The following is a 27151-nucleotide window of genomic DNA, read 5'->3' as shown; positions in this document are numbered from 1 at the left end:
ATAAATTCGTGTATATTTGCTTAGAAATTAATTTTTCCTATGTTCACGATGAACTTTATTTCATGAAGCTGTAGTATCTACCTAATTTAATATATTAAAAATATCGACATTAAAATCATTTCCAACAGACAAGGAATGTATTAAAAACTCAGAGACATTTTTCTACTAATTAAGAAAGTTTACATGAGTGAATACTTCTTGAACTGTTGGTTTTAAATTCATGACTGCTGTTTAAAAAAAAATATATATATAGTAGACATTTAGACAATTTTGGTCAAGTTACACCTTTCAGCAAACAAATACGAAATTTAAATTTTCATGCGGACTCTGTATGGTGCGGTGTGGTTGAGAAAAATGTTTTTCAGAGCAAAATTGGGCAAACGTAGACAAGCAAATTAATTAAAAACAGTTTTTTACATACGATAAAAATTAAGCAGACAAGACGATTATTAATTAAAATTTTAGAGGTATATACAAATAAGAGTTATAAACGAAATTTTTGTATTGTAAATTGAAAAAATGTGCCTATTAGTGCTCGAGGTGTAAGACTTTTGAACACTGGCTACATGAGAGGGTTTTGTGATTTTTACAATGCGTAACATGAATACGGTTAGGTTAAGTTAGGTTATTAGATTGCATTATTTTAAGTACGTCTAACATGAATGTGGACGCGCGTGATAACGTGTGCATTCCATTGTTCATGGGTATGTAAATCTTGGAACAATTATTAATTCCCCGAAGTTTCCTTCATGGGAATATTGCATCACACCGATGATGAACTTTTTATTAAATTGAGACATCCTAACTGCGAGTTGTGTCTGCATTACGAAAGAATTTAAAATTAATCTGAATTTTTCGTCATACTTAGATCTCAACTGCATTGACTTCCTTCAAAATATTTTTTATTAAAGTACATTTATTTTAAAGTATGTGTCTTTTCAAATGCTTTCCCCGCCTAAACTGCAGTTCGTTTTTTAATTCATGAACCTTCATGTCAGAACAAGAGTGATGTATTTGAGCTTACTGGTAATTTATTATAGAATAATAAGAATAATAAACTACTCTAAATTCATATTACATTACTTATTTTAGTGCTATTATTATTTTTCTATTACTGCTAAATTAGTGCAGTTTTCAGCACGTTATTTTTAGGTACCATTTTTTTCTGCACTTATTACATACTTTTCATACACTTATAATAAGGAAATGCAGTGTAAATTTTAGCTTTCAGTTTTAAAAATATTCGCACATAACTTAATTCTTGTAGTCAGTACAATAGAATCAGACATAAATGAGACGGAAAGGTCACATAGGTTAGGTTATTTAAATACACTAGAGCTATCTGCTTAAGGGGCAAGGATGCCTTCGTGGAGGACTTTTTAATGAAACTTGCTCGTTATCACGTTACATTACGCTCGTTATCACGTTACGGAGAGAACCAATCATGTAGCTGGCACGTTCGCCAGAATTCGAACCTGGATCGAACTGCCAGCATTCAGTTTTCTTAACTAATCGATCACTGGTTTGGGCCGCATAAATGGTAATGTCGGGTAACGTTGATTATTAAAACAGAAAAACTGAACAACATTTTAGTATAAGCCTGATGACATGATTTCTGTATTATCGAAATCACTGAACTCTTTTATTTTTTTATACTTGTAGTACAAAAATTATTTCTTGGGAAAATAAAGATAAGTTCTTTACAGTGTGCAGAGCCTTGTATAAAAACTGTATATTAGGGGGAAAATGTATTGTTATGAATAAAAAAATGTTATAATAGTAATATACCTTGTAAATGCTAGAGTAATAATAATAATTTGTACTCTGAATTAGGGTTTCGTGGTATGTCAAATGATTGGGTCTTTAGTGTTTATCGTTTATAAAAAATTGCGCAACTGCATGCACAGCTTATTTTTTGTAAGCTATGCATTAAGATAATGTACTTCATATAAAACTTTGTAGCAGCTTCATTCACAGTTTATAATGTGATGAATGCATTCAGGTAAAAATTTAATAACGGCAGTTATATAAATTACACTTATGTCTGAGCTTTAAATATTTAAATTCGTAATCATTTTCCAAATATATTATATAAAACTTTTCATGAACAGTTGTTTGTTTAATTAATAATAAGTAGTTAATAAACTTTTCTTATTGAATTATTATTCGTTATATATTTTTCATTCACCATTAGTTCCAGATGTTCTGAAAAAATAACGCAAGATTAAATATATAACATTTCCTTTGACAAGATTGAAACCCATACGAAATCTTTTTTCCTTTCATCGTTTTTTTCCTAGAATATAGAATAATCATAAATATTCTAAAATATTGTTTAAAAACAATCTGAGAATGTCGGAAATATTATAACGTCCGTTGATACTGGAACTGGCATGTTAATAAAATACGTCACTATATCAGAAAAATATTAAGTCTTGGCATGTTATAAGATTATGCCGTTCACTAATGCTTTTAAGACTTTAAAATCATATTAACATCACAAAGCAAAAGAAAGCTCTTAATAAATGCGAAATTTCCCATCAGAAAAGGCGTAATTATTTGGCACTTAGCGTATCCGTCGTCCTTTCACATAGCGCGAGTGAGGAAAAAGTAAGGTAACTACTAATAATCCAACTAGACCCAGCAAAGGGAGGAGAAAAAAACCACTCGCGTTCTCCAGGTGGAAATAGTGGTCCTGATAGCAGGTGTGGCCGCTGGACTAGAACGTAGCGATAGGCCAAGGCCACTGGCGTGGCACCCACCTCTACATTGGCCCATGCTAGCAGAGCATAGTGCGGAGGTCATAGCAAGTAGCGTTGCAGCTGTGCATGCACCTGTGTGGGCATCCGCGATTAATTCACCTGACCACGGGACCTATTCCGTGAGCCTCTTGAACCATTCATGGGAGCTTTTTTCCTCCGGATTTAATTATTTCTGCTCCTTGCTATTGAGCCGCCATTGTTTTTTGGCCTTGTGACAACTGCTCTTTGCCTTCTGCGTGACTTGTTTTTACTTTGTTTTGTCTATTAGTAGTGTTTGCGAAAACTTACTGTGCATGGATTTTCTCTATACTCGCAAATTCAACCATATACAGAATTTTTTTTTTTCACGCAGATCTCATGTGATTGACTATTGATCTTTAACGTGTGAACTTGAAATGGAAAGCTACGATATACCTTCGGAGGAAAATGAAGCAGAAATGGATACTGTGAAATTTAAAGCAACTTTTTTTTCCGAGTTACGCAGTTTTCCTATTTAAAATCTCTATTGTGCGTACTGAGCTGGAGTATTTTTTTTCACATTACTCTATAATCAAAGTCACTGGATATATTTTATCAGCTAATGAGCCCATTTTTTTAAAGGAAATATTTACGAAGTTACGAAAGGAAATATGTTCTAAACCAAACTGAAGAAATAGTGCTTATGCATATTATAGTTTCAATCGGTGCACTAACGTGCTTCCTATTTTTTGAAGATTTTCCTGGTGACAAATTTCAAAGTGTTCTTTGTATGATATTAAATGAATCCAAGTGTGATAAATAAGAAACGACTAATTTTCTCTCATTCGAATGTTAAACTGGGAGACGTAATATCAGTTTTCATGTTATGTTAGAATAGTTAACGTTGCTTTATTTTTATCTAACGGTTTTTCCCTCTCCGGAGCGAAATATCTATCTCTAGCAGAGAACGAGCCACCAGCATTATCAGCTGCCGAAACGAATGTGAACTCTGGTGACATTTACCCTGCAGAACGGCGTGAAGCAGATACCTTCGTAACTTTTTCCCCCTCTCTTCAACCTTTGTCTACGCACGTAACGTTTGTCAGTGTACCTGTGGCGAAGCAGTGGAAGTGAACTGCGTAAAAGTCCTCTCGCTTTAGCTTTTGTCGCCGCCAACCTTATTTGACCTCAGCTTTGCCTGCTCGTGGTCAAAGTACGCAACCGCGCTCGTTGCATCACGACCTTTTTACCGTCGCTTTTAACGAAGCATGAGGTAGCATTTTACCCCGACGTTCCACGTTTGTGTTTTGTGACTCTTTTCTGTGATACTCTACACGACAGACAAGGATCTACTCCACTCATTACTGTTGTTTTTAAGATATGGATTACTATTCTTACCCGTGGTTTCAAATGGATTAACTCTCCTCCATGTGTTTAGGGTGACTTTTACGGATAACGCAGGTGAGTTGAATTATTCTTTCGTCGCTAATAACCTGTATATTTTAGATGGTAAAGGTTCCTTTTTTATCTTTGCTTTCGAAACTACTGATAATCAATTATGTAATTTTTGAATACGATAAAGGAATATTAAACTGAACTCGTAAGTATTTCCTTAAATTTCTCAGAATGTAAAATGAAATATTAATAATAATAAAATTTAAATAGGTATTTTTACGCTTGCATTTATCTATGATATCCGGTAAATTCTGAAATGTTAATTAGAGCTTCCGAAATTATTCTCATTCATTCATACGTATAATATTCTTTTAAACATATTAGCTTTTGAGATAGAACTTAAACGCTGATTCCGTAAACATCGATCTGTTTTTGAAGTTGTATTCTAAAGTCGATCTTCTGGAAGGTCGGCAGCATATGGAATCATTGTTATAAATTTCACATTGAAGTGCAAACAATTTAGAATATACTCTTTTTTATTAGACATGAAACCAAACTTAAATGTAAGCAAATACTTCTGTTTGTTGATGTTTGTGTATACAAAACAACCGGATCTATAGTCTTAATTAATATTCGTTATTGTTTATCTTCACATATATTTTACTTACACATAATTTTATTATGTGTAAGTAAAAATAATAATTAATACTCGTTATTGTTTATCTTCACATATATTTTACTTACACATAATTTTATAAGATTCCCCTGTATTGAAAAAAAAATCATTTTACTTCAGTCATCAACTTTAGAATATGAATTTGCTTAATCACTTTTTTTAATATATTTTAAAAAAAGTTATTTCTTGTGAGATTTGTTCAATCAAAGGTGTAATAGTAATTATGCTATTCCCGTTCCCTTAAAGAATGTCATGCACTGCCCCAAACAGAAAACTGTGCGCTATAACTGACTTTTTTTTACTGTTCTAGTCTTAAATTGCGAACCTACGGGAACAGCTTATACATTATTAAAACATATGTAATAATATAATATGTACAATGCCTGAATCATATTCAAATTAACAGTATATTTTAATAGTAAGTGTAATCCGCAAAAGTGAATCAATAAATTGTTCTAGAGGTTATATGCCTTTAAATGGTTTTATAACCTCTCGAGTCAGGTTTTTATTTCCAGTTTATGAGTGTATTTGCAGTAAATTGTTGTTTAAGCTATGTAAGACATAACTTTCAGTAACATTGGTTTTGTTGTTTACCTAGTTCAGAAACTAGAAATCGTTGTTTTTTTATATTGCCACCAGGATGAAAAAAGTGATCTATTAATTAATCGCGTATTTTACCGGTGAGGGGAGATAAGAAAAATGAGGTGCTTAACAAAAATGTTAACTTTAATTATTAGTTCTTCAATTAATAAATATCTACAAGTACAATTAATAAATATCTACAGTGGTGATTCTGTGCTTTTTTAATTAGTTAATATAGTATTAGCCGTAAACTGGAACGAAGTTCGTACGGGTTAAGCGAACTGAGCAAAATTTATAGAGCCTTTAAGAGGTGACCTTTATATGCATACAACTGATAAGGAAACTAGAACTTCAGCTTAAAAAAAAAAAAAAAAATTTTTTTGATTGTATTACTCCCCCCTTCAGGCATAAAAGTGTGTCTAAACATGAGAATCTTTTTGTTATAAGATATTTATTAATTAAAGACAATAGATGCCAAACATTTTTCTGTCCGGAAAGATATATGCACCAGGTTTGTTCAGCGAGAAAAGTATTTTCCTCAACAGCTGATTTTGAATACGGTAAATTTTTCTAAACGTAAGATATATTTCTAGCATTAGTTAGTTGAATAAATAATAAAGAACGAGATAGAATGACGCACATTAAAAACTTGTTATTGATAATATTTGCTTTGAAGACAAGAATAATGTCATAGGCGCAATGAATTTAATTTAATGGTAGTTAACAGGCAGCACTGGCACTTTTTACCTAATAGGATCTTCTTTTAACAGTGTACTATTTATAAAACCCTTTTTCTTCCCTTTAAAAAAAAAAAAAAAAAAAAAAAAACCCTTTAAAGGCAAAGAAAGATTCTTTTATCGAATTAATTGGAAGTAAGAATACTCTCCAAGAAAACGTTTTAAATTACTTCTGTTTTATAGACGCATCTATATCATTCTTATAGACCCCTTTCAATACCCCCTGTCAGTTAGTTTTTATCTTATTGTTATTAGATAAATCTTAATCAAAGAATATTTTAAAATTTTCTTCACCATTTTTATGTACTTTATTACTGCTAGCAAATTCTGCTATGATATTATCACAAATAGCGTTAAAAGAGGGAGGGATTCGCTTGGAGAGAGAAATTTTTTTTTAACCGTCACTCTTTTTAACGAGAGTGTTCCTTTTCTGTGGTCCAACAACTTGATTCTGTCCCTTAACGATTAAATATATCATTGCAGTTGTTTCCTTTTCTGCATTAAAAAATTCATAAAGGAGGTAGTTGTATATTTAAATTTTCTGACTAACTTTCATGATTCCAAATCCTTTAAATAACATAATCACAAATGACTGCAGTAATTTGCTCGGATATTTATTTTCTGTAAAACATTTATATACATATATATATATATAATAAAGGCGTTTGAAGTCCATCTTATACTCAGTTCGGAATAAATCATATGCAAAAAACCGAAAAACAGAAACACAGTGGCAAACCTCAAGAAACAGGGGGCAAATCATACCAAAAATGAAAATTGATATTTACATCTTTCGCTGCATCGTCATCAGGAGGTTGGTGCAGCGAAAGAAACGAAATAAATGAAATAGCCTGTTTATACATGCATTGGATTACTTACGTTTTGCATGTTTTACAACTCGGTCCACTGAAATTAAAAAAAAAAAAAAAAAGGATTTTTAAGCCTTTTTACTCTTTTATGCATTTTGCTTTTATTTTTTAACCCGGCCCGTGTGTTTTCAAGACTTTGCATTTACTTTTGTTTTTTCAATTTTGAATTAAAGGATTTCCATGTGGTTTTGTTTTTTTAAGTGTCAGATTTTACTTTTTTGGACTGCTCAATTTTTGGAAACTTGTCTATTATTTTGCAATCGTTTTGAATTTCTGTACCTTTTTTTTTTCTTTGATGCTACAGTTTTTGCACTGCTTACTCAGCCTGTAGGGGTTGGTCAGATTGCTTTGATTGTTTAAGGTTATTAGTTTGTAATTTTAAATTTTAATTTGTGTCCTTGTCACTTCATAAACGGGCTTTCTTTTTTTTTTTTTTTTTTTTTTTTCTTTTTTAAAGTTTTATTATTTTCTTCATTCGTCGCACCGACCCCTTGATGACGATGCAGACAAACATGATGGTATCATATTTCATTTTAGCTTGTTTTCCCCCTTTATTTCTTGAGGTTTGTCGTTGGGCTTCTATTTCTTGGCTTTTGCGTTTGGTTTATTCCAAATTGAGTATAAGATTGATTTTAAACGTGCTTATTTTTTATTTTATTTACATTATATATACAAGCACACATATACAATAAAGAAAAAAATTGTAAATCATTTCGCAACAGCTGGAACTTATAATACTTTAAAGTATAAGAAAGTAAAAACCGAGGGGGGGAGGAAATAAATAAATAACGAGGTGTTTCATATCTCGTAACATTTCTTCAGAGAATTAGGGCCAGAAAATAATGAAAAACAGTCATATTTCTGAGCTGCAAAATGAATAATTTAATGTATCCAAAATTTAAAACTAACAAGTTTTTAAAATTTTGCAAATTGCTCATTAATTTAATTCAGCTTCTACGTTTCTAAAAAAGAATTATCATTTTATAATTGCTGAATTTCTTCAACAAAGGTATATCCTATAAAAATAGCAGATAAATTTCCAGTTTTCTCCCGTGTTTTCCCCCATGTGTAACGCAGATGTGAGCCATTTTTCTTTAGAAAGTTCTTCACGAAGACATTCATTCCCTTAGGCAAATAGCCCTGCCATGCTTTCCCGTAATCAAATAAACAAATATCAACCCCTTTCTTTCTGTCATCCATCTTCCAAAGCGCACATACTGAATAAGGCTTTTTTTACGTTGCTCGAACCCAGTGGTATTCAAACCCCAAATAGAGTTGCGAAAAATTTACAGTGGGTCAGGAGGTGGATCAGAAGCCTAAAAAAATCTGTGTTGATGATATATAACTAAGGGTCGATGCTCTGTTTGTGGTCGCGAAATTGATTTTCGGGTTCTTTGCATTTTTAGGGGGTCTTACTGCCATAAAGTTTGAATTCCAGTGCTATAACCGATATTTAACCCCAGTACGGCGTCTGTTTTAGCCTTCCATCCAATATCGGATGATCTATGTATTGTTAAAAATATTTTTATCTTTATCTGTATATTTTTATATTCAACAAAGGTAATTAATCATACTAAATAATACCAAATATATTATAATATTACTAATAATAAATTTATGTATTCAGAAAATCAGTACATGTAATAATTTATTATTCTTAGATGAAAACGTCAATTATGCCTTTCTTAATTACCTGGTGTGGTGAAGCATGAGATGCTTAAACAGTTGATTCTGCTTAAAAAGTTTTTTTACATTTCATGTTTTCTGAAGCTTCTTTCATCCTAGCATTAGTAAATGACAACATCAAAATTATTCTTAACACAATTTCCGTATTAAGATTTGATTCAACTAAAACGCAATCCTCCTGATCATATTTAGAAAACCTGATTTTGCTCTAGTAAACCAGAATTATTGAAAAGAGCAGAGTTTTTAAAAAAATATATATTTCTGATGGAGTACCTGTTTCATTTATATTATTTGAATGTTTTAAGTACTAAGCTTCTCCTTTTTGAAATAATTAAATCTAGTGACATTGATTTTTCACCAGTTAGAAACTGAAAATCGAAAACTATCACAATTTAATTCTTGATATCTCCATTTTAGTTGCGAGATTAAAATAGCTCTCATTTCTATCGTGAAAAAGATATTTTTCTGGAAAATTAATTTTTTTCCAAGTGATTCTTGACAATCTGATTTATTAACATTTCCTTTCCATAGTGCTTATTCTGTTGATATATTCATCTTTAATGGTAAATTTTCACGTTTTTCAAGAATATTTTCTTCTATTCTTTTCTGTAAAGAAAGATACATTTTTCTATTATGTTTGTTTTATTCAGTATGGTAAAGCATACAAGGGCTTAAGGAGTGAGTTGACTTCGTGAAGGATTTTTTTTTAATGGAAATTGCATCGTATTTAAGTTTTAAATGAGGAAACACCACAAAAACTCATTTCCTCCCTCCTGGCCTTTCACTTGAGCCAAGTGCCTTTATCCCGGCTCTAATTATTTCACGCAATATATTACTGTTTAGAAAATAAACGTAGTATTATACAGTGTGTGTTTCCTTGATAGATTTCACTTTCCAGTTTAGTTTTCAGTTTTTTGGAAATCGTTAAATACATCTTCTTCTTTCCATATTACATTAGGAAATACTTCGCAGTCTATAAGCCAGAAAGAGTATCCGTGAATGGATTTTATATTCCGTCCTCATATTTAATACAGGATCCACTGTTTGCTTCATTATCAGTCTATACAATCCGAAGTTTAATAAATCAGTGTCGTTATGTGAACTTTTGTGAAACTTAATTCTGCTGTTCGACATTATCTTTTTTGCTGTGATAACGGCTAGACCGCATTTGGTGTACCTTGGGATAACAGTCCAATGTTTTATAATTAGTTACTGACAGTGTTTGATGTCATTTGATTACACAAATCTGACTAATCGCTGACTTCATTGTCACACCCGCCTAGCACCTAGATTGATGATACGGAATGCCAGTTCACATATTGTTCTTTCGCTAGCCCTCATATCCGGTACTGTGACCAACCACCGTTATACTATTACTGAGGCTTAAATACCATGGCTGCCATGCCTTTCAGTAAAAACAGGGCGAAACCTACGTTACTCGCACTATATTTCGTTTTCTCAATGCAATGTTCTGGCAATGCACGGCGCGTTCTTCCCACTGAAAAGTGTATTCAATAATTACAGAGAGATTGGCACAATAACACCTGCTAAACAGTATGATTGATGAACTGTGGAATAACGGTCATCCAATATCCGCAGCATCTGTATACCAGCTGTTACTGTTGCCAGAGACGAATGTTTGGGATTCAGATCTCTGTATGTTTTTCGCTTCAAAATTATATGAAATTTTAATCATTTCGTTCCTCCGTTATACTGCATTCTTAAAATAAATATGATTCTGCTAATTGCTTTTCTTTATGATGATGCAATTTTAATGTCCATCAGTGTACATGCGAGGAACGGAAATGGCCACTGCTACACCTTAGGTGTATTCTGAGATTACAAGAAATGTTTCGAACTTATAGCTCACACCCCAAGCTTGATGGTCATAAATACATTGCATATTGGTAGGCTGTCAGTGATTAAAGGGTATTTTACTTATTTTGTTTCCATACCCATACTTCTTCTTTCTAAACTTTCATCCGTTCTTCCTCCTAGCAGTTCAACGTATATTCTTATTAGTAAAGTGTTATCGCAGCTCTTCTGACCTTAGATTTTTTAACACATTGAAAGGCCCAAAATATAAGACAAGTAGTGCTACAAACGCAAGAAAACAGGTATTTTTCTTTTAGTTCTAGGAAAATGAATGCTTCTCATTTCTATCATCCTTTGAATGACCGGCCCGATAAGACCGTCGAACGCTGGTAGTTTGACCTGGGTTCAAATGTCTGCGACCAGGCTGGCTACATTGGGTTTTTACCCATGTGTAAAACGAATATGAGTCAGTTTCCCTTAGAAAGAGCTCCACGAAGGCAACCCTTCCTGTTCACAAATCGCCGTCTTGTACTTTAGCATAATATAATAAACCAAACCTCTACCATCATTTGGAAAAGAATGTTATACAGTACAGTAAAGGAACTGCATTTCTTCTTTTCATTCATCTTTTGAAGATTGAGTTAAAATCTCAGATTCCCTAATTTTTATACGTACGAGAGAGAGAGAGTATATTTTAGAATGCAATGTATTTTATATTATTTAGTAGTGCAGTAAATAATGCATTGTTATGATGAGAATTTATTATTACATTGAGTTTGTGACGTCTTACTTGTATAATTTATCAATTAGACTTAACCTTAAGAATGGGTGTTACATAAACGTTTTGTGTTATATAACACCTGTGGTAGTCTTGGAAGGTATAACTCATGGATACGGGGCACTACTGTAATTCCTTGTTTGATGTAGCGAAAATTTAATTTGCTAAAATGCGTAATACTTTTCTATCATGTATGGTGATACATGCTCCTCAGCTTGTACGAATCCTTGAAATATTCCCTCCTATTACCATACAGGAATCCATACCTCATTACATTTCTGTCAGTGTTACTTAATCCATGCGTGAAACACCAGGTGTAGAGTTAAACAAGAGAATGTAATAATTTACAGACGTAATCTGTTAAATATATTAAACAACTCATCTATTTTCCTGTTCTCAATTATCTTAATTTTGAAAGTGTAATTAAAAAAATGAAGTTTATATTTTATTGATACTAATTTCATTTCTTTCAGTCTGTAGATTTTGTTCTCAATTAAGTAATATTCTCGATTTTCTCTCCTGTTTTTTCCCTTTGTCGTGACTTTTAAATGTTAATAACTGACATTCTTTTTAACATTTCCTTTCGAAAACTATCTTCATCTTCTAGCTTCTGGAAGCCCGCCAGTGGACGAGCGGATTGAGCGCTGGACATTGATAGTTCGACCCAGACTCAAATACTAGCGAACAGGTTACCTACATAGGAATTTTCCTAGGTTACCTCATTGTGTAACGTGAGTACGACACGGTTTCCAGTAGAAAGGCTTTCCACGAAGGCATCTTTCCCCTTAGGCAGATAGCCTTTATGGGCTACGCTTCAATCAATCAATCGCTTGGCTGCAATAAATCAGTGTCGGTTCTCTTTATAGTTCCAACTTTTATATAAAATACGCCAGAGCTAAAATTGCGCGGGACCCACCGGAGCCTGGCTCCGGACCTTTTTAGTTTTGGGGGTAAATCATCAATTCTAGACGGAGCGCACCGGAGCCCTAAATAAGAAGGCTTAGGCATTTCTATGTAACTGAACAACAATTTCAGTAGAAATCTAATCTCGAAAATTTTATTTTTAACAGCAAAATTATATTAAAAATCGCTTATTAAATTTTAATTTATGCCTGTACATTTAATTTAATTACTTTAACCCTTTGCGGCACAGTGTGTGCGGTCTGGACACACCTAAAAATTTCCTTCTGTACGCGCAGAAAAATTGAATGAAAAAGTATTTATAGGTTACTCTGAACCTTCTTTATTTATACTCTGAACCTTCTTCTTTATGGCAGCTCAACACAAACCAGTCCATGTAGTTTAGCCATGTTTAGTTTTAAGTCCTCATTTTTCAAAGAAATCTTCCAGATTTTTTTAGGGTATAAAAAAGAATTGTTTAAAAAGAAATTTCTATGTTATTTTTTGGCTATATGCTAATATCCTTATTCTATATTAGTTTTAAATTTTTCCCTTGAAATCTTGCCTAAAATCAAACGGCGAACCCTAGGTGTGCCCAGACCGGGCTCATCAATAATCTAGGACAACTGAAGAGTCTGTATTCTTTGTTTCTCCGCATCTCATCGGTCAGTTCATTGACAACAATGCTCGTTTCAGCACTCTTTTTGAAGCTCTATTCAATCAGTGGGCACACCCACAGAATTAAAACGATAAGTGCTATCTGTACAAAATTTTACTTGTGTACTCTAGGCCTAATTAGACTGCGTACGTTTTTTTTTAATCAAAACTCCAACTTTAAAAGGTAGCGTGCCGGAAAGGGTTAATCTTTAATTATTTTAAATACAATTAATTAATTGAAAAATAATTATTAATTAAATAACAGTACAAATGCTAATTATTAATATTAATTTAATAGCTATTAATTAATCCGAAAATAATTAACTATTTAATTTTTAAATTATTAATGATTTTAATGTCCATTTTATTTATTTACTCTTGTTCCTCTTTCCTGGCGGTCTTGCATGGGGCTCCGGCACTTCTAATTTTAGAAATTAAGCCCTGAAATACGCACAGATTAAATACACTCTTTTGGAAGCTCATGGCCGAATAATGTTGTTTTAATGGGTTTTTTTTTTTTTTTTTTTTTTTTTTTTTTTTGGAAGACCCTAATAAATATGGATTTCGATGTAAAAAGTGTTTGAAAGAATAGCAATAGGTACACCTACGCGTTTCTGAAAATATTAATTATTTTTCCTTCTTTTGTTCTATTTGTTTTATGTGGAGAAAAGAAGGGCAAAACTAGTTGAGCGAAAAGTTTCTGTTACTGGGACCGTAAACTTCAATTTTAAACTCATTTTCAAGTTTTTATCTATCCAATATGTTTTTGATTTATTTGTAAATATGCGATCAATCACTGCATCAGATAGTAAGTAATCTGGGCCGAAACTCTATATAAAGAAAAGGCCATTAAGTGGGTAAATTCTCGACTTGTATTTTGGACGTTTCAAAAATCGTCTTTTACGACATTTCGTGTGTTTCCAATTTTAACTTTTCTTCTAAATTATCCGCCAGTGTTTCATTTCAGATGATTTTTGCTTTTGTATATATTCTCCGATTGCAGTATGGCATATAGTATATTTGCTTGAAATTAGTTGTGCATAAGATTTTTTGGATTTGTTGTAATTTTTACCCTGAAAATTACCAGTTTCTTATTTTCAAATTTGTCTTTTATGAACTTTAGTTTTATTCATCCTTGAATGGTTATGATTAAAAGTATAAAATAATTGATAAAAGTAAAACTAATAATAGTCATACTAAAAACAAATAAGTAAAATCAAGTAGAAAACAAAATAATCAAATTTTTTTGTCAAATAGTTCTTTTATTGTATTTTTTGTCAGTATTCTTTAAAATCATAAAAAATAAATAAAAGTGAATCACAAGAAATAAAAAATAAAAATAATAATGATAATAAAAAAACTAGCTTATGTCTGCACTTAACTGGTTTGTCGTCAAGCTTTGGTAATGAGAGAAAATTAAAGTTGGCATATTGCGTCTTTCAGGATTGTTATACCAATATATTTTAAGATAACAGTTTAAGATAACAGGACGTAAAGTACCTTTCAAGAAAACATATCATTCTAATGAAGAGTATCATCATTACCACGCTAAAACCACGAATCTGCATCGCCCCCCCTCGGAAATGCATGATTTATGTTATTTTTCGATATTTTATATTCAGTTAAAAGAAAGAGGTGCATATTCAGTGAGATAAACGTGTAGTGTTGTATTGTGTAAAAGTTCTGACTGCAATTTCTTAAAACCAGCATCATGCGTCCCAGTGGTCGAGTTATTAAAACGGCTGAATACTGGTTGTTCGACCAGGGCTTGAACACAGGGAAATGAGCTGATCGCTTTTCGTGGTTTTTTTCACGTGTAATGTGAATACGAGCCAGTTTCCCATAGAAAATGCTTCACGAAGACATCTCTTACCTTAGGCAGATAGCCCTCGTATGTTTAGTTTCAGGTAACTTAACCACACCACGAGGTAACCGTCCTCTGACTGGCTGATTTAAAGGAAACAGAACTTTCAGCGCAACTTTCTTCTTTAGTGTCGTAAAATATGCGTAGGTACGTTAAACAAATCATTGAACGCAATAGTCTTCCCAAAATTGCGCGTAGAAAACCAGACATTTAACCTGATTCCTGGAGGACGTATTTCTCGGAAAAGTTTATTATTAAGTTTCTCATCCATAGATCTTATGAAGCCCTAATTTAAGCACGCTTTTCTGAAAGGGGGAAACTGAATAGAGTTGTGGTGTTTGCAGAAAATGCTATTTAAAACTTACCATGAATCTTTAACTTTATATTTTCATTATGTCTTGTAATTCAAGCAGTTAAAAGAGATTTTGGGGTTACTTTATTCTATTTCTCAACCATGCAAATTGATATACTTAACGAAAGAAATATTTCTAGTACCGAGGCTTTATTCAGTAAATATGACCCCTCTGTAAAATTATACAGATTGTCTATTTATTACTTTAGTATGAAGTCGATATTTGAGTGAATGACTTGTCATAAAAACTCTTGATTTGCATTCAATTTAAAAATGAAATGGATACTGAACGTTATAGGAATCCTGAATTAATTTCGGCGGAATCTGATCCTGATGCCTCTTCATTAAAAGTAAAAGTCGGCAACATTTTACGGAAATCTCATGATTTTAGTAGATGAGATAAAAGTAAACAAATGATAAGAAATAAGGCAACAGAAGCTCCAGTTTTTTCTATCAGGAAAAGAGAAATTAAGTAATCTTCAGTAATCATTGTTCGTACCTTAAGTTCTTTGAACTTTAGTTTCGCTAAATTCAGCTCAAAATAATAGTAATCTTCTGATGATGAAATAGATATCCTTAAATCCTTTTACCAAGAAAAAATTTCTTTTGGTGAATTAGAAATGTGAATGTTTTCACATTTCTCATTACACATTTATGAACTTTAGTTTTAAGGATATTTAGTCTTTTCCTAGTGTTTAAAAACCGTATCTCATTATTTTTTAATCCTTTCCTTTTTGTTGCCGCGCTACATGTGTTAATTATCACTCATACATTTAGCAATTTATGCGATGTGTTTCCGATAAAGTGGCGCAAAATATTTTTGCTGCCTGAAGAAGAGGCTGTCATTTCAGATTTGTTTAAAATGCAAAGAGCGTCGCTGCGAAATCAAGGTTAATCTTAGGTTGAACTGCATGACTTTAAAAGTTCGAATGAGCCTACTTTTCTTTTTTAAATGCATTTAAATTATCTTTTCGTAATAAAAGGGGATATAATGCATATTTATACTCTTCTACTATTTATACTATACTTCTATTTATAATCTTAAGTCTTCTATCTGTATCTTTCTTTGGTTTAGGATATAATGTAAATAAAAGCTGTAATTAAACAGTTATTCATTTAAGTTAGTTGTAGAATAACTGTCAAGTCCTAGATAATATTTTGAAGCAACCGTAATAGTTGCTGTATTTTATCGAAATTTTCAGGTTGTGTAAGTTTATTTATTTGTGATTAAAGCTCTGTTTTTAAGAATAATTTTTTATACAGAAGTTTCACGCCTGAAAAAGGTACTGCAGTTTGTGTAGAAGTATTTATAGATAAGTTTTTCTTTCTTTTTTTTTTTTTTCAGTGACGGGCACTTGCCTGTAGCGTCATTAGCCACTACTAAGGCCAGAAGTGGTGGCCATTTTATTGTGGAGGCACCTAATAGGCTACCACTGCTACCATGGAACAGACAATTTTACATCCATGTCTTCTCCGGGATTCGAACTTGAGCCCTTTGGTATTGCGGTCAGGCTTCCCTAAACACTATATCGTCTGGGCAGCAGATCAGTTTTCCTTTGCAGTTGAAACATAATCTTACTATCCGTTGCATACTTATCTCGACAAAACAAGTGCTGCTTTGAATTTTCTGGGTTCAGCAAGTGAAGCATTGTACTGTTGTTGAAGTAGATTTTAGTTCAAATCAACGTCTGGGCACTTTTGCAGTTCCGGATAGTATTTAAGTATGCTTGATACGATTTTATTTTTTCTACTACTAATTTAAAGATTACAATATTTGAAATTATAAAATACTTATTCATTGTAACTATCAAAAGCATGTAATATTTAGTCACAAAACCTATCAATAGTTATGCACAAAACTGGAAAATAATTCCTTGAACCCTTCGCTGCCCGTCTACCTACATGAATCGAAATATATGACTCTAAACTTAATATCTCTGCAATTTTAATAACGCAAGATTTTAAAAATTTATCACCCAGTATAACTTTTTTTAGCAGATACGGAAGTAAATACGATTCAGACAAGCCTTATCAAATTCACTTATCATCCGAAAACCGGAAACTATATGGGTTGCATAGTTATTGTCATAAACTGCATTCCCCGAGTGTTGGTTTTTCCAAAGATACTTGTATCCGATCAGTATATTCTAATATTTGACGTATGTTGAATTGTTCAGTTGACCTATACAGTAGGTTGGGTAGCAGCTAAAAATGAATCTGAATTGTTATCACCTCTATTCTGTATGCCTAAGATCGCCCATTTTTGAGAAAGAGATCAAAACTTCTTTGAATTTTTAACCTACGTATTTAAATTTATAAGTGAAAAAATTCTCAATTTTTTAAAATTACTCTTCATTCATGAGCCTACCCGCGGGTATTTCAAGTCACATCTCAGTGCTGCACATCTTCTTTGTTTTTCTCAGTATAGTCTAGCTATAACCAAGACCGCTGAATATTAGTAAATCGTCCTGAGTCTGTTTTACCCACAGTATAATGCAGTGATTCTCAACAACTGTGCCGCGGCTTTTTGGTGTGCTGCGAGATTCTTGAAGTATGCCGCCGAATTAATAAACAATAAATAAATAATAGACAATAAAATTATTTTGTACATACTAATATGTAATTGACTGTTCTCATGCAATACGATATTTTTTTTCTTTTGCGTTAAGTGTATGAATTTCCTCCACCCTTAACGTCACGAGGGGCCACTGCGAATACTCATGCATAAGCGACACCAGACAAATAATTCAATCGGTTCTAACTTCCTAGCAAAACATTCAGAAAAATCAATTGATTCGTTCCTTATTGGTTTGGTTTAGTTTCTTATGGCAAAGCACGCTAGGGCTATCTGCCTAAGGGATAGAGATGCCTTCTTGGAGGCCTTTGTAAGGGAAACTGGCTCGCATACACGTTACACATAGGGAAAACTACGAAAACGCACATGCAGCCAGCACATTTGCCTGGATTCGAACCCAGGTCAGAACTACCAGTATTCAGCGATTTTACCACTCTACTGCGGGTGGGCTCGTTCTGGGTCAACCTTAGGTGCGATTATCCGACGATATCACAAAAAGCTGTAAGAATGTTATAAGAATTTTCCTCATCTTTATTTGAATTCGGATTTTCTATTATGACTAATTTAGAAACGAAAAAAAGATCCGGACTTTTAAATATGGATCGCTAAATGAGAGTAGCATTATCATTTTTATGAAGTTATCAAGAAACCTCTGTCTCAAATTTTGCATTAAATGTAATTTGTCATTAAATAAACATTTTGTTTACTTTTGTAATGCACTTTTATTGAAAATTATTATCGTATGCTGTTTTCACGAAACATATTCTAGATACATGGGTCAGTTAACCAAGTAAAATTCTTTTTAATTTATCTTATTATTAGTGCACTGTCAAATTTTTAAATTATTAGAAGTGTACCGTGATGAGAAAAAAAAGGTTGAGAACTAATGGTGTAATCAGTTCTGTTATTTGTCTGTGTCAGATGCCGCTCCGGTACTTTTTAGTTTTTGAGATAAATCGTAATTCTAAACGGCGTGCACGGAAGCCCTAAATAAGAGGGTTTATAACATAATTTTAATAATTTGTTATTTATCTTTTTACATTTCATTAAATTTTAATTACTAATTATATTTATGAGCGTAATTATTTTAATATTTTATTAATTATTTTATTTATTTATTTTTCTTCGTCTTTTCTGACTGTTTTCCATAGGCTTTGGCACTTCTAATATTAGAAATTAAGTCCTGATATCTGTTAACAATAAACATGTTGCTCACTTACACAGTAATCCAGATACAATGAAGCTACTATTTATAATAAAGGAATTACTTAGGATTTACTATGAATAATAAAATATCGAAGTTTTACTTGGCATTACAAAGATTTACGCATGTTCTGTAAACCGCCTGTCATGGATCTTATATCCAGACGGTAATCGAGGTTTCGTCGTATACATTCCAAGAAGTCCACTTCCAGAATTTTGATGGCTGTATGAATACGCTGCTGTAACTCTGGCAGATCTTCAAGTAAAGGTAGCGCATACACAGCACCATATACGTACCCACATAAATAAATCACGGGAGAGGGGGAAATGTCAAGTAAACTTGATCGCTAGTTGTGAAATTTCAAGTCAAGAGTAGCGCGTTCATGGGACAGATGTTCATTTAGATTGCCCGTTCGCGCTGTGTACTTTAACATTGCTGTACTCCATTAATAACTTCTTCGCTCTTCTGTTTCAGTACCTATTTTTTATCAAATGTGAAAAGTAGTTCCGTTTTACACTGCTCTAAAATTTAATGCAAAAGTTACATCTAATATCCAACATGAAATGATTCAGTGAATGAATGCGTTAGAGGAATTACGTTGACTACCATTGGGGGGGGGGAAATGCTAATTGCAGATTTGGCACTGTATTTCAAAATCTGTTGTTTTGTGGGATCCCATTCCACAAGTATAATATTGAAGACCTGGCTAGTAAAAGTTAATGAGCTTTATGGAAGAGACACGCTCATGTCAAATACAAAATTAGGCAAGAAACAAGCTTATGTTGTCATTGGTTTTCGCTGTATTGATTTCAAGGGATTCAGGCAAGAAAACCTACTTCAAGGAGCGGAAGTATTGTGCCAATTGAACTCCTTCAAGAAAAGGCAAGAGCGGCTCCCAGCATGGAATTCCTGCCAGTAGGCGGAGCAGAATACTTTTACTTCTTGAAGGTCTTTGACATCGTTGTTTGATTATCTCGAAATCGATAGTAATTTCGATAAAATCAGCATCAGTCTAAGGTTGATGATTTAATTTTATGTTTAATATTTTTAAGACATTTAAAAAGGATTGCATATTTAGTTTTCCAACATCTAAAAAATGCAAAAGGGACTTTCAGAGCTCAAACATTCAAGAGGACTGTACAACGTAATAACTGAAGCCTAATTTTTTGTGCGTTTGTTTGAGATGTTGTAGCATATTAAGTTTTCAAACTCCTGCAGCATGTCATTGGACGCCTTGCTGTTTCATTCCAGAGATCAGGCAACCTTCGAGTGCTGTGCCATAGTTAATCCTGAGGTCCATCAGTGGTTTGAAGGGTAAGGTCGCTGAACACTGGTAGTTCGACCCAGATTCAAATACTGCCGAATAGGCTGGCTACCTGGGGATCTTCTCCATGTGTAAGGAACATATGGAAGAGTCTCCTTTAAAATGGCTTCCACGAAGACATACATTCCCAATAGCAAATAGCCTTCGCTTGCTGTGTTGTAACCCAAGTAATCGAAATCAATAATTAGTCCTTCAACCATAGCATGGATATATCTATGATTCCACCTACGTGGATGGTAGTGATGACCTATATCTAGAACATTGCGTGTGATGTATCAATAAAAAATGTATTCGACTTAAGTTGGGCTTTTTCTTGGCTTTCTTGCTATAATGTGTTTTTTAATTTAAATCAAAATTTTAATCCAGAGACGTTGGCATACAAAGTAGTAAGCGTTGCATTATAGATTCGTCCCAGAGGCATACAGAGGTCGCCAGTGGCCGAATGGTTAAGACTGCTGTGAAAACTAGGAATGCGAACTGAGTTCAATATCAGGCGAAGGGGTTGGCTTAATGGTTGATTTTCGTAGTTTTTCTTCCTGCGTAACGTGAGTACGAGGCAGTTTCCCTTAGGAAGCCCTCCACGAAGGCATCAATCTCGTTATTCAGATAGCCTTCATAAGCTATGCAATAATCAAATAACCTAATCTAATTTTAACCTAATCTGAGGCATACAGGACCATTTTGAAACAGTCGGAGCCCCCAACACCCACTTTCTTGCTAAAATAATGGTAAAACAGAAATACTAAAAACTGCAGAAGGATATGGGGGTGGCTCTTAAAATGTGAGGCCCTGGCCTTGTTTGAGTAAGTGGTAATCAAGCACTGAAGGCACACCAGTAATAACTGTAATAAAAAAATAAATGACAACAGCGTAATTTTTAGTTTCAAACAAAATGTTAGGTAAGAGAACAGGAACAAAACGATATCTCTGTCAACCGTTATTTAAACCATCATCATATTATCCTTCCTTGCCCTCTTGCACTCATGATCCATCTCCTTTCCAATTTTATAACGGATGGCAAGACGTTGTCATCATACAGTGTGTCATACAAATCTCGCAACTTTAAAGATCTTAAAAACGCTAAATTCAGAAAAAATGAGAAGAAAATGCATTATATGAAATCTCTCTCTGTCATTTAATATTATTTACATAAATTAAAATTAATTTAAATCAAAATATATGAAAATTAAGTTGACAAACAAAACTAAGCCATCTTCAAAAAAGGAAATAACTTAAACATTTTGTTTCATTACCTTTTTGTATGTTTTAACTACTTTAATTCTAGAAGGCATTAATTTAATCAGCATCTGAATCAAATCGCTGTCTATTTGAAGGTGCAATTTCAACTAATTTTTTACTGTTACAGAAATTTATCTAAGAATTTCCTCAACTTTACCCGTAAATCCTTAATAGGATTCGTGTCTGGTCGCTGCGAGGGTGTTTTAAGATGCTTAGAAATATTGCTTAAGAACCATAACGCTGTATTTGAAGCTGTATGTTTCGGATCACTGTTCTGTTGGGAAAGGGCAAAGCAGTCGTCTCTAATTTATTGGCACAGTTGTTAAAAACATGATTATTCGACTCAGGAATGAGATTTTAATAGGAATATAGCTAAACATAAGTTTATTTACTGTTAGAAGTGCTGTAGAAAAGTTCAATGAGATAGAATGGACGGAAAATAAGATTAGAAGTGGATGGCCTCAAATATTTTCTGCAAGGGAAACACGTAGCATTATCAACGAGGTTATCAACGAGGAAAAACAACATTTAAAGTTAGTGACCCCCCCCCCCCAGTTAGCCAAAGATGTTGCTAATACTTTGCCTAAAACTTTTAGTGTACAGACTATACCGAATGTTTTAAATGAAGGAAGTTATTATTAAGGCAGCTAAAAAAAAAAAAAAAAAAAAAAAAAAACCTTTCATTTCAAAAATAAACAGGAGAAAGACGTTAGATTTTGCCAAATCTCATGTTAATTTATCAGACGAGCATTGAAATACAGTTATTTCCCCGACAAATCGAAGTTTAACATTTTCGGGAGTGATGGACCAAACGTAACAGGCAATAATCTGACGTCACTGTGATGCCACCTGTCCTGATTTCCCGCGTTTAAAACAGTAGTTTCATTGAGCTGCGAGACGATTTTCTAGAGGTTACATATCCCAAATTAATTTTAATAATATATATATCTGTTTTCTAATAATGTATATATTTAAAATAATTTATATATATGCAATTTTAGTCAGTTTTTATTTTAAATTCTATATTGTAAAGCATCGTTTACGTAATATGGCTTTTTGCGCTGCAGTAACGTGCCGTAGCACTTACAAAAGTATGAAAGGATGAGATATTTTATTTCATGGAACCAAAGGATCCAAATGAGAGTTTGCTTTTGACGAAAGAATGGATACACAAATGTCAAAGAGAAGATTTTATTAATGTGAAGAGCGGAAAAATCTGCAGCGAACATTTTCTATGCATTGTTTATGAAGATGACATGAAAAATCGCTTGTTTGGATAGCCACAAAAAGAAACTGCTGAAATGGAATGCTGTGCCGAAAGTAAATTATGATGACAATAATAAATCGAAATTGATGATGACAATAATAAATCAAATTTTAATGATTTTGAAATAAAACTCACAAATGAAAATGTAGATCATCCTGAATGTTTAAGGATAAACAAGAATGCGTTGATAATTTGAAGAACAAAATAATATCCTTAGAAAATTGTATTAAAGTATTGAAAAATAGAGAAAAGAAAAATTTTAGAATGTTTGTTCAGCGACAAAGAAGGTGGACGACAGAAATTGGTATCAGAAATTAAAATCTCAAATAGCGAAATTTGGGGGGAGCACAAATCGGAGAATTTGGAAAAATGTCTAAAGCATATTTTTATAAAGACGCAGATTAATGCATTACTGAAAAAGAAGAAAAAAATCAGGTGGACTAGTGAAAATATTTCACGTTGCATTGTCATAAGAGCTCTGTCATCTTAAAGCTGTGATTTTTGGAAAGAAAAAAAAATTAAGAAAAAAATTGGAATATCTCTACCTAGTATTATCAAATTAAAGAAATTGTGTTTATTTTATTTTTTAGTGTTTTTTAAATTTTAGTGTAGTCCAAGAATTCAAAGTAATGTTCTTACTCTAAAGAAGGAAAGAGGCGAATATTTGTATTCTGTAGAAAAAATATGCGTTCTCAGTTTCGACGAAATGCATATAGATTGAAAACTCTGCTATGACTCTAAACTGGACTAAGTTGGTTCTTTTCAAAATGTGCAGTTTGTTTTAATCAGAGGTCTCATTTCGCGCTCTGCCTCAAATTACTGAGAAACCGCGTTTTAGATAGAGGATTTGTTTTAGAAGATGTAACTGTTTTAAATTTTGATATTATTAAAGAGGTTTTAAATAGAGATTGAGAAGAAATCAAATTGTGTCACAAACTAAAACCAAATTATTTAATGGTCAAGGGAAACGAGAAACAAAAAGTCGCTCCAGAGAAAACATTATTTTCAAAAAATACCGCAAAAGGTACTCTACCCCACAGGAAATCAGAAAGCATCTGACTTCTATGAGTTAATCGATAATATCTTCGGTATTATGAATAGTACCAACAAGAATAACAAGTATTTAACAAACTAATTTTGTTAAGTACTTGTTAAAGTTATTCTTATTGTATCCTTTGTAACTAATTATTGATTAGATTTTGTGCTAGATTAGCATTCTAGATAAAATATAATAGTATAAAACATCAAAGTAATTGGCATAAAAAGACCTGCTTCCTTTACTCACATTTTTGAAAAATTAAATAACTGTTTTAGGTACTCTGAATAAAGCTATTTTGTCAAAATTAAGGTAACAATCTTATATACATTTATTTAATTGTAATATAGATATAAGTATAAATTACAAAATTATTTAAAAAATATCTATTATATTGAATCGGAAGAGAATTATAACAATGTAAAATTTACAATTAGGCAAAAAAATCAAACGTAGGTTAGCAGAAATGTTGCCATATATGTCATATATGTTTAAACCTATGTCGATGTAAAGTTGTTTTTTTGAGTAAATTTAAATAGCTGCTATTATAGTTATCTTAGAAGCAGTATAAAAATTCTCTCAGTTAGCATGCAAATAAAGAAATGATTAGAAATAAATGTGTATTAAATAAAAATACCTGCAAATAAAAATTAAAAAAGAACCACGGAACTTTATGTTAAAAGACTAGCACATTTTATCTATCATTTTAAAATTGAGTAAGCATTATTAAATTTTTTAATGGTTCAGTGTAAAATGCATAAAGCAGTAACATTGCCTCTTCCAAATTATAGCTATCTTTCACACACAACTCATTTTAAACGCTGGTTCAAAAACACTAATTTTTAAGTTGTGAATTATATTGGCGCGCTCAGTGTCATCATGGCTACGTCATCAGTTCTCACTTTCTGCTTCAGGGGGAAAAGCTCTATGAGCTAGCCCTTCTCTTCTAAGTCCTGTGATGGACGACAATATGTGTGGAGAAAGCCAAACACCGGATTGGAAAAACAACATTTAACACCGACTGTGAAACATGGCGGAGGGAGCGTCGTGGTTTGGGGCTGTATGGTAGCTCTCCCCCCCCCATCAAAATGGTGTTGGGAACCTGTGCTTCATTGATGATATTATGACAGCAGGTACATAGATTGACATATTGCGCCGTAACTTGAAATTCAGTGCCCAAAAACTTAGCTTAGGAACATCATTCGTGTTTCAACAGGACAGTGACAAGCACAGCGAACCTCATCCGGGAATGGTTACTCTATAACGCTACTCGCCAAAGACACCGCGTAAGTCATTTGACATAAATCCAATTGAAAATTTATGTTACAAATTGAACCTAGAAGTCAGAAAACGTAAAATTTCGTGTAAAGATGAACTTAAGAGTATACTTCTGCAAGAATGGCACAAAATTCCTAATAGTACAACTATGGTTTTCTTTATGAGAAACTTTCAAGCTGTAATAAATGCAAAAGGTATGAATATGAAGTATTAAATTGTCTTCCCACATTTTGCTGTATGATCTTGCCAATACTTTTTTTGACAAACAAATTTACGTTTTTGTTGCATATTTTGTGTAAAAGGCATATTAAAATGAAAGTTTATTAGATTTGTGTGTTTATTACCTCCTGTATTCGTTATGTCGAGCCAAAATAGTCAAGCATTTCCTTTGTTAGCTAATATGATCAATTATAGGCAATTGCCAATACTTTTTTTACCCACTGTAGTTCAATGATAGACAACTTTCATGATCAACGGGATAATATGTTAGTATTGAAATAGCTAACCCAAAACATATATTTCTTATATTTCGAAAACTTTTATAGTAATCAAAATAAGCGTGATCTCGAAAATGTTTTCACGTTGGATTGAATTATTTATATGGCAAAGAACTATAAGACTGTATGCCTAAGAGAAAAGATACTTTCGCGTAGGACTTTTTTAAGGAAAATTAACTCCGTTAACTTTACTCATGAAGAAAACCACGAAAACTACCAGGCACCCAACTTTTTATTAGCTGGCATTTTGAGCTCGGCTTCAACTGCCAGTGTTCAGCGTTTTTCCGGCTCATTCGATGATTAACTCACTGCTATATGAAGGCTGGCGCATATATTTTTCTAGAGAAAACTGCTTGTCGTGTATTGTCCTATAACGAAAAAGATGTGAGTTTTCAAATGAATCAGTTATTTTCAAAATTATTCGTTTTTTAAAGTACAAATAATTTTGAAAATTAATAATTTAATTTAATGTCGTTCTACTGATCCACTGATGCTGACATGCCCAAAAAATGTTAGGAGTTGCTGGAAGGTTTATCAGGGAAAAAGAGAGGGAGACTAGATTACAGGGGCTAATAACCAGCAAGAAGCTTAAGTTGTGCATTCAATTTATTAAATGCATTTTGCCTAGTTTATTAAATTATAATGAAAAATTTCCTAATTTATCTTTTTGTTTTACAGATACAGGAATACCTCGCGTAGTGCGACTTCACTCCGTGCGGATTTCGCTGTAATACAGTTAATAATTTGAGATAATAAATTTCACTTAGTATTTTGCACGCTTTTATTATTTTCCATTAATTTTAGATAAATACGTAAAATTACTAATTTTTCTACAGAATTACTAATTATCCTATAGAAATAATGTTTCACTCAGTGCAGATTCATTTAGTGTGGTATCAATTAACAGTACAAAATGAGATATTCCTGTACTTTATAGCAAATTAAATTTTGTGTTTTCAAAACCGTTTTACCTCAGTTCTGAAACATTTCCTACAAAATTCTCCACTTTACGTGGAGAAATTTTGTAAGTGGCCGTATGTGCCTATATGACCATAGTTTATGAAATAATTATACATTTACCCTTCACAGATACTTTGTATAATCAAGTTAATTTAAATTTTGAGAAAGTTTAACATGCCTCAAAGAATTAACCGCAATTTAAAAAATTTGCTGAATATTTAAATAAAAGAAATTATATGCTTAAATTATGGTTGTAACTTTCTATGTTAAGTAAGCATTGATATAATATCGGCGTACTGTATCAAGGGGAAGATTGTTTAGTCAAACAAATGATTGCGTCTGATGTATGTGATAGTGTAAGTATGAGTAAACCTAAACGCATCTGTATAAACCTTGTTGTTAGAAAAAAAAAAAAAAAAAAAAAAAAAAAGAAATATCTTTGTTTCTGGCTCAAATGAAGGAAAAAAGGAAACTTCTTCCTACAGTTTCTCCGAAAAGTATTCGATCTTCGTTCGATTATCTAAACAATGCGTCGTTAATAAACATAAAACAATGAACTAGAAATTTTATTTGTTCAGTGTGAAAATTACAGAACGAAAATATACCTGAGGCACATTTCCAAAGAAATTAAATAAATATATGTTACCGTAAAAATGCAAAAACATTTTAGATTCCGTAACATCAGTCAAGCATTGACTGAGTGTTTACATTGCCTATGAGAGATTATTGTGCGTACAAGA

At 32.6% G+C, this 27151-nt stretch overlaps 1 protein-coding gene across 3 annotated transcripts in view; it reads left to right on the top strand.

Annotated features, from left to right (window-relative positions):
* Nucleotides 1-27151, top strand: part of LOC118187551 (nuclear receptor subfamily 2 group C member 2-like) — a 313745-nt gene that overhangs the window by 162094 nt on the left and 124500 nt on the right. The window contains exon 1 of one of the 3 annotated variants that reach the window (XM_085809578.1): nucleotides 2807-4181. The exons of 1 other annotated variant lie outside the window; for it this stretch is intronic. The gene's annotated coding sequence lies outside the window, so the exon portion shown is untranslated. Of the gene's footprint in view, nucleotides 1-2806; nucleotides 4182-27151 lie in introns of those variants that run through there. One more of the 3 variants, XM_085809581.1, reaches the window with a different exon arrangement.

The sequence above is a fragment of the Stegodyphus dumicola genome, chromosome X2, assembly GCF_044657685.1.
Source record: "Stegodyphus dumicola isolate Sdum_Otavi_A_Nest chromosome X2, ASM4465768v1".
NCBI lineage: Eukaryota > Metazoa > Arthropoda > Arachnida > Araneae > Eresidae > Stegodyphus > Stegodyphus dumicola.
The sequence above is the reverse complement of the archived record's forward strand: the minus strand, read 5'-3'. Positions and strand labels throughout refer to the sequence as shown.